General features: G+C 46.6%; 1 protein-coding gene across 1 annotated transcript in view; it reads right to left on the minus strand.

Annotated features, from left to right (window-relative positions):
* Positions 1 to 14,099, minus strand: part of LOC140408454 (uncharacterized) — an 83,140-nt gene that overhangs the window by 34,689 nt on the left and 34,352 nt on the right. The window lies entirely within an intron of this gene.

Here is a 14,099-nt window from a genome sequence, read left to right on the forward strand (position 1 = left end):
TTTCGTCGGCGTGGTTCTCTCATGGTTTCACCCGGCGGGCACACGGCGTTACACAGTCCGCGGGGGAGGGGCGGGGGTTCCTTCGCCGGAGGGGGCCTCCAGGATGGCCAGGGTTCCGACCGGGGACCACCGATTAGCAGGCACGCGAGTTCTGGGGGGTGCCTATTGTCGGTGCCGGTCCACGGTGTGGGTCGGTCATCTAGCGCAGCATGGCCGACCGACCGAAGGCCACCGCCGTGCGCATGCGCGGACCCCCGACCGGCCGTGCAGAGCCCCGTATCGGCAGCCTGAGCTGCGAAGAGCACTTGGGCCCTGCTAGCCCCCTGGAAATCGCAGAATCACCCTGGACCTATTCCAGGTAAGTCCAGAGTGACTCGCGTACATTTTTCCGAGGGCGTGGGGACATAGCCCCATTACTGCAGAATTCCGCCCCCTATTCCGATTCTCGGCTTGGGTCACTGTCTGTGTGGAGTCTGCACGTTCTCCCCGTGTGTGCGTGGGTTTCCTCCGGGTGCTCTGGTTTCCTCCCACAGTCCAAAGATGTGCAGGTTAGGTGGATTGGCCATGCTAAATAGCCCTTAGTGTCCAAAATTTCCCTTAGTGTTGGGTGGGGTTACTGGGTTATGGGGATAGGGTGGAGGTGTTGACCTTGGGTTGGGTGCTCTTTCCAAGAGCCGGTGCAGACTCGATGGGCCGAATGGCCTCTTTCTGCACTGTAAATTCTATGATCTATGATCCATGATTCTCCAGGCTCGCATGATTCTCTGGTCCTCTCACAAGTGGAAGTACCGAGGCGAAATTCTCCATAATCGGCGCGATGTCCGCCGACCGGCGCCAAAAACGGCGCAAATCTGTCCGGCATCGCACCGCCCCAAAGGTGCGGAATTCTCCGCATCTTGAGCGGCCGAGCCCTAACCTTGAGGGGCTAGGCCCGCGCCGGACTGATTTCCGTCCCGCCAGCTGGCGGGAAAGGCATTTGGTGCCCCGCCAGCTGGCGCAGAAATGACATTGCTGGGCGGCGCATGCGCGGGAGCGTCAGCGGCTGCTCACGGCATCCCTGCGCATGCGCAGTGGAGGGGGTCTCTTCCGCCTCCGCCATGGTGGAGACCGTGGCAAAATCGGAAGGAAAAGAGTGCCCCCACGACACAGGCCCGCCCGCGGATCGGTGGGCCCCGATTGCGGGCCAGGCCACCGTGGGAGCACCCCCCCGGGGCCAGATTACCCCGCCCCCCCCCCAGGACCCCGGAGCCCGCCCGCGCCGCCTTGTCCCGCCGGTAAGAGAGGTGGTTTAATCCACGCCGGCGGGACAGGCATTCTAGCAGCGGGACTTCCATCCGGGCCGGAGAATCGCGGGGGGGTGGGGTCCCGCCAACCGGCGCGGCGCGATTCCTCCCCCGCCGAATATCCAGTGCCGGAGAATTCAGCAACCGGCGGGGGCGGTATTCACGCCAGGCCCACGGTGATTCTCCGACCCGGCGGGGGCCGGAGAATCTCACCCCCATGTGACTGACCTCGTGGTGGGCAAAGGGGTAACTCTTTAAGGGAGTTACCCCCAAAGTCCATCAGAGGGCCACCCTTCCCCCCTACAATACAAGACCTGCCCACCCCACCCACAACAGATCCCCCCACCGTCACCCCACCATATCCCCCGAATTAAAGAGACTTCCAGATACCCCCTAATTAAAAAGACCCCCAGAGACTCCCTAATTAATGAGACCCCACACAGACATTCCCTAATTAAAGAGACCCCCAGGGACCCCGAATTAAGAGACCCCCCCCAAAGACTTTTCTGAACTGAGACCCCTATCTGGAGGCCCCCAGAACAGAAATCCTTGTCTGGAAGCCAAAGAGTAGTTCAGAGGCAGTGCAAAATTCACCAGTGTAATGTACCTGTTGGCTCAGGCAGAGGAAGAAGCACCTATCAATTCCTGGAAGGAGAAAATCAGTCACCTGGATTTAAATCCCCTCAGATCATTGATCTGCAAGGAGTTCTTTCATTTCTCTTTGATAGTGATAGTACTAGACTGTGATTGACACACCCACCCAGCTGCCCGCAATGTTCCATTCATCTCCCTCTGCTTGAGTGACTTTGAAGTGGTCAGCTGTAAAACTAACTTCAATGTTTATAAACATCGATTGACAGCTCCTGGACCACATCAAAGAGAGTTATGTGCCTTTTGTTTGTTCTGCAAGAATTGACAGGTTCTGCTTCCTTTGCCTAAGCCAGCAGCTGTATTGCACAGGTGAGTTTTAAAGCAGTGATTGTTTTTTCACTGCCTCTGTCTGGGCTGCTCTCTAGCTTCCTGACAGAGATCTCTATTCTGGGGGGCTTCTAAATAGGGGTCCCTCTTCTGGGGCTATCTCTGGAGGGTTGTCTTTAATTAGGGGGTTTCTGTGCAGGGTCTCTTTATTAGGGGATCTGTGGGGGGTTTCTTTAACTAAGGGGTCATTGGTGGGTCTCTTTAATTAGGGGGTCTCTGGTGGGGGCGGTCTGGTCACCCCCCCATATTGGTGAAGCGGGGGTGGGGTGACCGAGAAAACTCTGGGGACAGGAGGCTGAATTGCATTGGAGGGGCGGGAATGAATTGCATTGCGGGGGGGGGGGGGGGGGGGGGGGGGCGCGGGGAGTAACTTTCATTTAACCTTTCTGGCGGTAAACTAACACTGATCAATTTGACAGCTTATGTTACACCCTATTTGATCTTACTTTCAAACTGGGAGAATGTAAAATAGGCAGCTAATCTGATCCAGTCAGCTCCCTGCCAAGCTGTGGCCTTGTGCTGTGCAATATTAGCATTTGAACACTCAATGCAGTGGTATGAAATTCCTGTGTTTGAACAGAGTTGGTTGCCTTGCTTAAAATAAACATGTTAATTTCCCACTGAAAAAGTAGAAAATTTCATATCAGCATATCAAACATTGTGTGGCAGAAATCAATTTCAAGATTTACATTCATTATCTGTGGGTAGACTTTTTTTTATTATTTGGAACCTCAACATTTTTGTACCTCATTGACAAGTACAATAAAGGTTGTGGGGCAATGAGGTTTGAACAGATGTTTAATTTTACCATTCTCAGTTAAAGTTATTTCAAATATTTATTTTTGTAGTTTACAATTAACACTTCTGCGATAAATCTACTTTTAAAAATCATTTCAGTAACTTTATTAATGTTTCACTTTGTATTGCTGTACATAAAACTGTCTTTTCCTCGTGCAGTCTTAGGGATAATACTGCATTTGAAAACAAAGAGGTTCCTATTTTTATGAAACCTTGGGCCAAGCTGGGACCAGTGTTCTGGCGAAAAGAGTAACTAGGGTGGTCAATAGGACTTTAAACTAGAGATTGGGGTGGAAGGGAAAGTCAGGGAACCAAGAGGTGAAGTAATCAGTGGGAAGCGTAGCTGCTTAGGAATACAAAAAAGCACGAAAAGACAGAAATCAGGAGAGGTTACGATAGTCCCCATCCCACAAAATATGACACAGTGTATGGAAAGGCTCAGTAAACCAAGGTCCACCACACTAAGAAAACAAAAAGGGACGGTCAATAGAGAATTAAAGGTGCTATATTTAAATGTACGGTGTACGGAACAAGGTAGATGAGCTTGTGGCCCAGATTGTGACTGGCAGGTATGATGTGGTAGGCATCACAGAGTTTTAAAGTACTGGTGGACAAGGATAAGAGTGGTCCGAGGATGAATGTGCTAAATTGGGGGAAGGCTAATTATAACAATATTAGGCGGGAACTGAAGAACATAGATTGGGGGTGGATGTTTGAGGGCAAATCAACATCTGACATGTGGGAGGCTTTCAAGTGTCAGTTGATAGGAATACAGGACAGGCATGTTCCTGTGAGGAAGAAAGATAAATACGCCAATTTTCGGGAACCTTGGATGACGAATGATATTGTAGGCCTCGTCAAAAAGAAAAAGGAGACATTTGTCAGGGCTAAAAGGCTGGGAACAGACGAAGCCTGTGTGGCATATAAGGAAAGTAGGAAGGAACTTAAGCAGGGAGTCAGGAGGGCTAGAAGGGGTCATGAAAAGTCATTGGCAAATAGGGTTAAGGAAAATCCCAAGGCTTTTTACACTTACATAAAAAGCAAGAGGGTAGCCAGGGAAAGGGTTGGCCCACTGAAGGATAGGCAAGGGAATCTATGTGTGGAGCCAGAGGAAATGGGCGAGGTACTAAATGAATACTTTGCATCAGTATTCACCAAAGAGAAGGAATTGGTAGATGTTGAGTCTGGAGAAGGGGGTGTAGATAGCCTGGGTCACATTGTGATCCAAAAAGACGAGGTGTTGGGTGTCTTAAAAAATATTAAGGTAGATAAGTCCCCAGGGCCGGATGGGATCTACCCCAGAATACTGAAGGAGGCTGGAGAGGAAATTGCTGAGGCCTTGACAGAAATCTTTGGATCCTCGCTGTCTTCAGGGGATGTCCCGGAGGACTGGAGAATAGCCAATGTTGTTCCTCTGTTTAAGAAGGGTGGCAGGGATAATCCCGGGAACTACAGGCCGGTGAGCCTTACTTCAGTGGTAGGGAAATTACTGGAGAGAATTCTTCGAGACAGGATCTACTCCCATTTGGAAGCAAATGGACGTATTAGTGAGAGGCAGCACGGTTTTGTGAAGGGGAGGTCGTGTCTCACTAACTTGATAGAGTTTTTCGAGGAGGTCACTAAGATGATTGATGCAGGTAGGGCAGTAGATGTTGTCTATATGGACTTCGGTAAGGCCTTTGACAAGGTCCCTCATGGTAGACTAGTACAAAAGGTGAAGTCACACGGGATCAGGGGTGAACTGGCAAGGTGGATACAGAACTGGCTAGGCCATAGAAGGCAGAGGGTAGCAATGGAGGGATGCTTTTCTAATTGGAGGGCTGTGACCAGTGGTGTTCCACAGGGATCAGTGCTGGGACCTTTGCTCTTTGTAGTATATATAAATGATTTGGAGGAAAATGTAACTGGTCTGATTAGTAAGTTTGCAGACGACACAAAGGTTGGTGGAATTGCGGATAGCGATGAGGACTGTCTGAGGATACAGCAGGATTTAGATTGTCTGGAGACTTGGGCGGAGAGATGGCAGATGGAGTTTAACCTGGACAAATGTGAGGTAATGCATTTTGGAAGGGCTAATGCAGGTAGGGAATATACAGTGAATGGTAGAACCCTCAAGAGTATTGAAAGTCAAAGAGATCTAGGAGTACAGGTCCACAGATCACTGAAAGGGGCTACACAGGTGGAGAAGGTAGTCAAGAAGGCATACGGCATGCTTGCCTTCATTGGCCGGGGCATTGAGTATAAGAATTGGCAAGTCATGTTGCAGCTGTATAGAACCTTAGTTAGGCCACACTTGGAGTATAGTGTTCAATTCTGGTCGCCACACTACCAGAAGGATGTGGAGGCTTTAGAGAGGGTGCAGAAGAGATTTACCAGAATGTTGCCTGGTATGGAGGGCATAAGCTATGAGGAGCGATTGAATAAACTCGGTTTGTTCTCACTGGAACGAAGGAGGTTGAGGGGCGACCTGATAGAGGTATACAAAATTATGAGGGGCATAGACAGAGTGGATAGTCAGAGGCTTTTCCCCAGGGTAGAGGGGTCAATTACTAGGGGGCATAGGTTTAAGGTGAGAGGGGCAAAGTTTAGAGTAGATGTACGAGGCAAGTTTTTTACGCAGAGGGTAGTGGGTGCCTGGAACTCACTACCGGAGGAGGTAGTGGAGGCAGGGACGATAGGGACATTTAAGGGGCATCTTGACAAATATATGAATAGGATGGGAATAGAAGGATACGGACCCAGGAAGTGTAGAAGATTGTAGTTTAGTCGGGCAGTATGGTCGGCACGGGCTTGGAGGGCCGAAGGGCCTGTTCCTGTGCTGTACATTTCTTTGTTCTTTGTTCTTTGTTGACATGGTTGCATGGGGTTCAGGACTGGCATTTAAACATCCAGGGATTCACAACCTATCGAAAAGACAGAGAGGTGGGCAGAGGGGGCGGGGTTGCCTTGTTAATTAGGAATGAAATTAAATCAATAGCACTAAACGACATAGGGTCAGATGATGTGGAGTCTGTGTGGGTAGAGTTGAGGAACCACAAAGGCAAAAAAACCATAATGGGAGTTATGTACAGGCCTCCTAACAGTGGTCAGGACCGGGGGCACAAAATGCACCACGAAATAGAAAGTGCATGTCAGAAAGGCAAGGTCACAGTGATCATGGGGGACTTCAATATGCAGGTGGACTGGGTAAATAATGCTGCCAGTGGACCCAAGGAAAGGGAATTCATTGAATGTTTGCAGGAGGGCTTTTTGGAATAGCTTGTGATGGAGCCCACGAGGGAACAGGCCATTCTGGACTTAGTGTTATGTAATGAGCCAGACTTGATTAAAGATCTTAAAGTAAGGGAGCACTTAGGAGGCAGTGATCATAATATGGTAGAATTCAATCTCCAATTTGAAAGAAAGAAGGTAGAATCAGATGTAAAGGTGTTACAGTTAAATAAAGGTAACTACAGGGGCATAAGGGAGGAACTGACGAAAATCGACTGGGAGCAGAGCCTAGTGGGAAAGACAGTAGAACAGCAATGGCAGGAGCTTCTGGGAGTAATTGAGGACACAGTACAGAGGTTCATCCCAAAGAAAAGAAAGGTTATCAGAGGGGGGATTAGGCAGCCATGGCTGACAAGGGAAGTTAGGGAATGCATCAAAGCAAAAGAGAAAGCCTATAATGTGGCAAAGAGTAGTGGGAAGTCAGAAGATTAGGAAGGCTACAAAAACAAACAGAGGATAACAAAGAGAGAAATAAGGACAGAGAGGATCAAATATGAAGGTAGGCTAGCCAGTAACATTAGGAATGATAGTAAAAGTTTCTTTAAATACATGCAAAACAAACGGGAGGCAAAAGTTGACATTGGGCCGCTCCAAAATGATGCTGGTAATCTAGTGATGGGAGACAAGGAAATAGCTGAGGAACTAAATAAGTACTTTTCGTCAGTCTTCACAGTAGAAGACATGAGTAATATCCCAACAATTCCGGAGAGTCAGGGGACAGAGTTGAATATGGTAGCCATCATAAAGGAGAAAGTGCTAGAGAAACTAAGAGGTCTAAAAATTGATAAATCTCCGGGCCCAGATGGGCTACATCCTAGAGTTCTAAAGGAGATAGCTGAAGAAATAGTGGAGGCATTAGTTATGATCTTTCAAAAGTCACTGGAGTCAGGGAAAGTCCCAGAGGATTGGAAAATCGCTGTTGTAACCCCCCTGTTCAAGAAGGGAACAAGGAAAAAGATAGAAAATTATAGGCCAATTAGCCTAACCTCGGTTGTTGGCAAGATTCTAGAATCCATTGTTAAGGATGAGATTTCTAAATTCTTGGACGTGCAGGGTCGGATTAGGACAAGTCAGCATGGATTTAGTAAGGGGAGGTCGTGCCTGACAAACCTGTTAGAGTTCTTTGAAGAGATAACAAATAGGTTAGACCAAGGAGAGCCAATGGATGTTATCTATCTTGACTTCCAAAAGGCCTTTGATAAGGTGCCTCATGGGAGACTGCTGAGTAAAATAAGGGCCCATGGTATTCGAGGCAAGGTACTAACATGGATTGACGATTGGCTGTCAGGCAGAAGGCAGAGAGTTGGGATAAAAGGTTATTTTTCGGAATGGCAACCGGTGACGAGTGGTGTCCCGCAGGGTTCAGTGTTGGGGCCAAAGCTGTTCTCTTTATATATTAACGATCTAGATGACGGGACTGGGGGCATTCCGGCTAAGTTTGCCGATGATACAAAGATAGGTGGAGGGGCAGGTAGTATGGAGGAGGTGGGGAGGCTGCAGAAAGATTTCGACAGTTTAGGAGAGTAGTCCAAGAAATGGCTGATGAAATTCAACGTGGTCAAGTGCGAGGTCTTGCACTTTGGAAAAAAGAATAGAGGCATGGACTATTTTCTAAACGGTGACAAAATTCATAATGCTGAAGTGCAAAGGGACTTGGGAGTCCTAGTCCAGGATTCTCTCAAGGTAAACTTGCAGGTTGAGTCCGTAATTAAGAAAGCAAATGCAATGTTGTCATTCATCTCAAGAGGCTTGGAATATAAAAGCAGGGATGTACTTCTGAAGCTTTATAAAGCATTAGTTAGGCCCCATTTAGAATACTGTGAGCAATTTTGGGCCCCACACCTCAGGAAGGACATACTGGCACTGGAGCGGGTCCAGCGGAGATTCACACGGATGATCCCAGGAATGGTAGGCCTAACATAGGATGAACGTCTGAGGATCCTGGGATTATATTCATTGGAGTTTAGGAGGTTGAGGGGAGATCTAATAGAAACTTACAAGATAATGAATGGCTTAGATAGGGTGGATGTAGGGAAGTTGTTTCCATTAGCAGGGGAGACTAGGACCCGGGGGCACAGCCTTAGAATAAAAGGGAGTCACTTTAGAACAGAGATGAGGAGAAATTTCTTCAGCCAGAGAGTGGTGGGTCTGTGGAATTCATTGCCACAGAGGGCGGTGGAGGCCGGGACGTTGAGTGTCTTTAAGACAGAAGTTGATAAATTCTTGATTTCTCGAGGAATTAAGGGCTATGGAGAGAGAGCGGGTAAATGGAGTTGAAATCAGCCATGATTGAATGGTGGAGTGGACTCGATGGGCCGAATGGCCTTACTTCTGCTCCTATGTCTTATGGTCTTATGGCCTGTATGCCAGTGGCAAACAGCTGTGTGTAAAACCTTCTGTTAAACTGTCTGCACAGAACATTTTCTAAGATAAAGGACTTGGACAGCTAATAGTAATCACTTTTTATATTGGACATTCGCATTTAAATTTAAATCGATCAGCTCTCTACCTTTACCTATAAAGACTTTAAATTAAGTATTTTTGTGTTAAATGCCTGTATCTGTTGAAATCATATTTTATATGAAATCCACTAGATGTTGCATGAAAATAATGTTTTTTACATTTAATGTGCAGATAAAGATCCTCATTAAGCAAATGTCAATAAGGTAGCTTTATTTCACAGAATCTCAGGACCTCCAGTACTGGAGCATTCTCTCGTAATTGCTCAACTGTGCAATCATTCACAATTTGTTAATTGTGTCTCGTTAGATGAAGGTCATAACCTATGCTCTGAAACTCATACATAGGCCACATGCCAGTTAGATTTCCGTTTATGTGGCGTCAGTGGACACATTTAATACATTGTACGTCAAAGCCCATATATCAGTCCCTTCAGTGTCCAGTGGGAACGGAAATGGAACTGAAAAGGAATCCTTAGTCTAACCAATCCCTGGACAGCAAGTTGAAACAGGAGAAAGTGCAGTAAGGTGAGATGAAGGGCATTAATGCCTGCCATTCTTAAATGAGCGCAGCAAAAACACAGACACAGTGATGCTGCAGTTTTCTAGGACCCTTTTTGGCCAGGTCCATTTTAACTACCAAGCAGCAAAAAGTTTAAGCTAAACAGCTTCTAGCAGATAACCTCCTGGCACTCATGTTGAAGCACACCAGTGCCGATCAAATAGTTTGCATCCATATGTTAAATATGAATATATTCCCAAAATAAATAAATGCAAACTGTTTATGAACAAAATAAGTTTTTAGCTCAATACACAAAGTACATTTCAGCAAAAAAGTGGGTGCGAAAAGCTTCCACTTGTTACTGTGGTATTATCATAACTATCAACATTGCAAGGGTTCATGTAGTTTTGAGAGTAGCCACTAGAGGGAGCTACAGTTACAACTATATAAGGCAGTGATGCTAGATCTTAGGGGAGCAATGTATGCAGGAGTTAGCTCGTGAAGGTCAGAAGAGCAGATAGTGCAACTAAGGTTAGATTATAGTTTATACCAGTAGTGAGATTAGCAGTAGATGATGGTGGTTAGATGTTATTGATCAATTGTGTATTCTAAAGGACTACGTGTCATACCCCAGTTTAGTAGTATAAATAAAATCATAGCTTTAAGCTAAGGCTACTTTGTGGTCTTTGTGAACACTACACCAACCATCCCGAAATAAGCAACACAAAGAACTCCACAGTTACCCAAACAATGTTGTGAGAATAGTTTCATTACTTTGCAAACACATGTCAAAGCATTCATTAGAATTGACACCATCAAATTCCTTCAAAACACTACAGATTATGTATGTTCTCAGCAGAAAGTTTATAAAGACGATAAAGATTATTTAGCATTCAAAATACATGACAAGTTTTATTTTGAAATCTAAATTGTTCTATGCTAACCCTCATGCCAGGCTATCAATGATATATGAGATTTAAAAACTTGAACTGATTTGTGAACCTCTGGTGTAGATTTCAAACCTTTTCTTTATAACACAAATCCTTCTGTTTCTGGTGTAAAATGTTTGTCTCAAAGCCTGAATCTTAAATCTGAACGTTATACAGGTCTTAAAATTTCAATTTAAGTGTCACATTACATTATTTTCTTCTTGCTGTCATGGAGTGGATCTTTCCGAGTTAAAGAAGACAGTTTTACTTAGTTCTGTGTGCAATTTGTGGCTGTCCTTTTCTGCTCTCCTCGAACCACTGACTTTTTCCACAGGCCAGGTGCCATCTGGCATCTCGCTGAGTCATCGTTATATAAATGTGACCCATGATTGATTTGCTCAATATTGGTTGACATCAATTCTTTCAGTGCAATTTACATGTTGTAATCAATATTATTGTAGCTCAGAATAAAAGCCACAAAACCTAACTCGGGTGGGCACTGATTTAAACAGGAGCTGGGAGGAAAGTGTTGAATGTAATCTAACTTTGCTTCCTGTTCTGCCCCATCAAAACTACTTCATTTAATTTGCTGAAAAGTTATATTTGAAACACAATGGGCAAGAAATTGACCTTACTTGGGCTGTATAGATGCCCATTCATCTTCAATGTGGCTTCCATGGCATGTAAGCATATTTGATGCAAAATGCGGTCAAATGCTTTCTTGATGTCAAGGATAGTAATGCTCAACTCACCCTTGGAATTCAACTCTTCTGTTCATGTTTGGACTCAGGCTGAGTAGCTCTGGCAGAACTCAAACTGAGCACTGATAAACAGGCTATTGGTGTGTAAGTTTTCGTCCATAGCACTGATGATCACAGAATGATGACTGTGAAATGATAGGGCAGTAATTGGCCTGATTGGGGTGGCATGGTAGCACAGTGTTGCTTCACAGTGGCAGGGTCCCAGGTTCGATTCCTGGCTTGGATCACTGTCTGAGCAGTGTCTGCACGTTCTCTCCGTGTCTGCGTGGGTTTGCTCCGGGTGCTCCGGTTTCCTCCTACAAGCCCCGAAAGACATCCTGTTGGGTAATTTGGACATTCTGAATTCTCCCTCCGTGTACCCGAACAGGTGCTGGAATGTGGCAACTAGTGGCTTTTCACGGTAACTTCATTGCAGTGTTAATGTAAGCCTACTTGTGACAATAATAAAGATTATTATTTATCCTGCTTTTTGTCTACGGAACATACCAGAGCAATTTGCCACACTGTCCGGTAAATGCCAGTGTTATAGCTGCATTGCAATAGCTTGGCTAGGAGCACATTTATTCTGAGGCACAAGTCTTCGTGTAGCAGTTAGAATTTGTTTCAATTCATGAGCTTTCGGAGCACTGCTCCGTCATAATATACACCAGTATATCATGGTGCAGACACACACTGATGGACACACAGTGGGACCAATCAACACACACAAAACCGCAGCCAATTACCAGTTAGAGCACATGCACTATAAAGACAGGGGGCATCAGAGTTCCAACTTATTTGAGCTGCAGCTTCCTAGTAGGACAGAGCTCACAGACTGCAGCACAGTCATTCACCATGTGCTGAGTGCATCGACTGGTTAGGACAAGGCAAAGGTCTTTAGTTAAAGCTAGTATCGTGTTAACCCACAGTGAGAGTATGTTAAACTGTTAAAGACTCAATAAAATAGTGTTGCCGCGGCCGTGTCAAGCGCCATGGTGGACCCGGACTGCGAAGATAGCTGCAAAATGTAGGCCCCCCCCCCTCCCCCCCCGAAGATCCGACCAGCCCGATCTGTCCCCCGGCCGCCCATAAGGCACCCCCACCGTGTCCGATCCCCCTGCTCCCCACCAGGGCGGCCACGGACTGAGTCCGCCGCCGCCACGCGAGCTTCCCGAACGGTGATAGGTGGTTAGAACCATGCCGTCGGGAACTCGGCCGGCCGGGAGTGGAGGATCGCTGGGCGTGCCTCTGGCAATGGCCCTCTAGACGGTGGAGAACTCCGCGAACACGCCAATTCTCGGGTCCCAGAGAATCGCCGCACTGGCGGTGGGCCCGATTTCAGCGTGAAAGTGGATTTTCCGCCTCCGTGCCAAATGCGATTTCGGCGTGGGGCTACGGAGAATTCAGCCAAGTACATTTGGTCCAACCAGTGTTCATGCTCCACTCAAGCCTCTTTTTTTATTTATTCTTTCGTGGAATGTTGTCATCATTGACAAGCGCAGCTTTTATTGAACATCCCTGATTGCTCTTGAACTGAGTGACTTGCTAGGCCATTGCAGAGGGCAGTTAAGAGTCAACCACATTGCCGTGGGTCTGCAGTCACATTGGTCATATATCCTTGCATAATCCTTGTAAATCTTCTCTGCAAACTCTCCAACGTCTGCAGCTGGTCTAAGTTTGGGGGCGGTAGCAGAAGTGAATGATTTTGGTTGGGGGGGGGGGTGTGGCACAGGCAATCTTGTGCTGTTCAGTTCATTACTTATTCACCTGCAAGGATCTTACTGTTTCTTGCGGTGGGGCAGACAGAAAATCGTGGTCCCGCTGTTACCGGGGTGCTGGTGGTGTAGTTGCATTGTCACTGGACGGGTAATCCAGAAACCTAGGAAAATGCTCTGAGGACCTGGATTCAAATCCCACCACGGCAGATGGTGAAATTTGAAGTCAATAAAAATCTGGAATTAAAAGTTTAATGACGATCATGAAGCTACAGTTGATTGTTATAAAACCTCATCTGGTTCACTAATGCCTTTAAGGGAGGGAAATCTGGCATCCTTACCTAGTCTGGCCTACATTTGATTCCAGTCCCACAGCAATGTGGTTGACTCTTGATGTAACCTGGAAAGGCCTACATTTAGGCCCGATTAAAATTGGGTATTTTAAATTGAAGAATTGATCACTTTAAATCAAGCCACAGACACTCCAGCACACAGCACCGTGTGGTGTCAAACTGGCCAAGTTCAAATACACAACCAACAGACAAACTGCCAGAACATGTCTGGACCTGCCCTGTCAATCACCCATCAGGAGATCATCACATGCTATTGATATGCACCGGTCTATTGGCAGTAACCCAGAATGGGCCAGGCTTTCTGTCACCCAGAGTTTCTGCTGTTACCATATATGGGAACAGGTTATGTGCAGCCCACAACACCAGAGATGGGACACCTGGGGTGGGCTCAGGTGGCATGTCAACCAGTCATCAACCGGACCACTGGCTGCTGAGACCCCCTCCTGAGGCATCATTGGCAGAATGCTAGAGGAAATGGCAAAAGGGCATGAAGGAAGGGGGATAAAACAGGCACCTGAGGCACATCAGGAGCGAAGACTCCATGCAGAGGCAATCAAGATGGCTGACCAGCGAAGGAAGGAAGGAACAGCATGCGAGAACCATCTTTGTGACAATGAACGAGAGGGATTCACGGATCTGATCCACGACCTACCAAGCCATCCTTACGGGTGGCACAAACCAATGTTAGGTACCTTTAGATTATATTTGTGGGTAGTGTATGGATAAATTGAGTGTTAAATAAATATTGTTGAACTTGAATATGTGTTTGTGGTTTGTTCTCCTCGTTATTAAAGACACCCAGGTAAAACCTTTGAGTAAGTGAACTGGTTGAAAGTATCTGGACAGATGCAACACTCTTAAATGCCCTCTGAAATGGCCTAGCAAGCCATTCAGTTCAAGGGATTGGCAATAAATGCTGGTCTAGCCAGCGACGCCCACATCCTGTGAACAAATGAAAAAAACCTCATGGAGTCAAAGATCTGATACCATATTTAAAGGGTACCTGGACAGCCATTCACTCCCTGAAGGTCAGAAGAATCAGTCAAGACCCTGCTGAGACCAGAGTGTGATA

This window comes from Scyliorhinus torazame, chromosome 3 (genome assembly GCF_047496885.1).
Source record: "Scyliorhinus torazame isolate Kashiwa2021f chromosome 3, sScyTor2.1, whole genome shotgun sequence".
Lineage (NCBI taxonomy): Eukaryota > Metazoa > Chordata > Chondrichthyes > Carcharhiniformes > Scyliorhinidae > Scyliorhinus > Scyliorhinus torazame.